Here is a 2053-nt window from a genome sequence, read left to right as displayed (position 1 = left end):
TATCACTGCAATAAAATTTAATTGGAAACATCTATCATTCCAATTTAGGCAAGTGTTAAACTCATCAACAATAGAAAAGCTTAGGGAATGGTGCCTGAAAAGAGAAGGAGCGAAGCAAAGTGAATCACGTGCAGGGTACCCATGGCAACCCTGTGAGTGACAACCACCAGGCACCATCACACTGAACTAACAGTGGAAACAAAAGGATACTTATAGTGAAAGCAAGGGGGATGGGTGGGCTCGGAGAAAAGCTTAACGAGAACTGTCCAGTGGCCCAAAAACGCGTGGAGTGACTTGACATCTGAAGCTGAACTGTCAAATCAAAGACCTCCACCCTAAGGGAGACTGCTCTCCAGCAATATTGTTTGAAGTTTAACTTGGCTTAAATTACATTTAGGGTTCCAGGTTAATTATAAATGAAAGTAATGCTAAAAATTTTCTTGTTAAATTTCTGCTCAAATAGGACTGTAATTTGTCATTTCAATGTTGCAAATGTATTAGGCATATTAAGAACCTGATAAATTTATTAAAATCCCGAAAAGTGGATTAAAGATCACCAAATGTAACTGCACATGGAAACATATTATGGACAGCTACATTAATTTTATAATGCCATTACCATGAGAATCCCATGCTCAAATCCTGTTACACAAAAAGTCAAGATGACCACTGGTAAAAGCTACTTGCCACTGGGTAGTGGGGCTGTGACAAGGTTAATGACAAATCACTACCAGAAGTCATAGATTGCTCCATGTCCATCTGCAGTTCCCATATTATATCACTGATTCTCTTCTCTGCGATCATCCTTCGTCTGTTGTCCAACAGTTTAAGCTTTTCAGTGATGTAACTTGCAAAGCTTGCTTCTGCACTGGGGCCTGCTGTAGCAGAGGACTCGGGAGTTTTCATCACCTTAAGACATTCCATCATCAGCTCGTTCTTAACTTCTGTAATTGCTGACTGAGCTTTCCTGTCACACTTCCCTGACTTGGTCTTTCGTAGCTTAACACCAGGGGAAATGGATGTTGAAGAAGCCTCCTCATCTGCAACATCATTAATGCTAGACTTCTCGGGACTTTCGTCAGGTAGTGTATCTCGGCTTGAGCGAGGATTTAATACTGGCAAGAGAAACTGGAGTGGCTTCCAAAAAATCCATGTTGGCTTGAATAGTTCATCAGTGCTTTGCCCTGATTTCACCGCTTGGATTTTTTTCTGATTTTGGCTCAGAATTTGCCTGAGTTTTGTCAGTTGATTGCTGATTTCCCTCCATTGGAGACTAAATATTTCCTATAAACAAATCATGATATTAAAATGGCACAATAATTATGAAACTTAAATCGTTGTGAAATTCACAACTTGAAATTCTAGGAGAGTCTCCTGTCATGCTTTTTACTAAAGACGCATAAATAAGCTAAGCTGGCTTACACTAGTCTAGAAACACGTAGAATGCATTTTTCCCTTGTCGAATGTTACAAGACTGTTTTCTAAATCAAGAAGCTTAACTCTAATGACTTTACTGAATCCAAATACACTCCCTAAGTTATCAACAAAATCTGCCAAACGTCACGGATTGTGCATGGTGGAACAGTTTTCACAAAATACGTGGCTGAAGCAAATTGTGATTTGCGAGAGCAACCTCACCTCCATCTCCTGCTTAACTTTTCCTGTAATATCTCTGTTATGGTAATCCTTGGAAAAAATGTCCCAAAGGCAGGGCCTGGCCTCATATTCGTCTATTAGACGAAATATTAGGTCATTACTCCATCTCGCCGATGAACGTTTAGTGATACGGTTTTTTTTGCTCGGTGGCTCCTCTAATTCCTCCAGTGTTTCATCTATTACATGTACCTTCTCTATGATATCTGGATTGTCATCCTCAATATCAACACTATTTTCTGAAGAGCCTCGCGATACTCGCGAGCAACTTTTGGCGGACATTTTAAACGAGCCCGCCGATTTTCGGGGAAAACAGCTGACCGAAAAACTATCATGAACTATCATGCGCGTGGTCAAACCACAGGTAACCCAGGCTCACTGTGTGCGTCACGTAGGTATT

The sequence above is a fragment of the Montipora capricornis genome, chromosome 2 (genome assembly GCF_036669925.1).
Source record: "Montipora capricornis isolate CH-2021 chromosome 2, ASM3666992v2, whole genome shotgun sequence".
Taxonomy (NCBI): Eukaryota; Metazoa; Cnidaria; class Anthozoa; order Scleractinia; family Acroporidae; genus Montipora; species Montipora capricornis.
Note: the sequence above shows the minus strand (reverse complement) of the source record.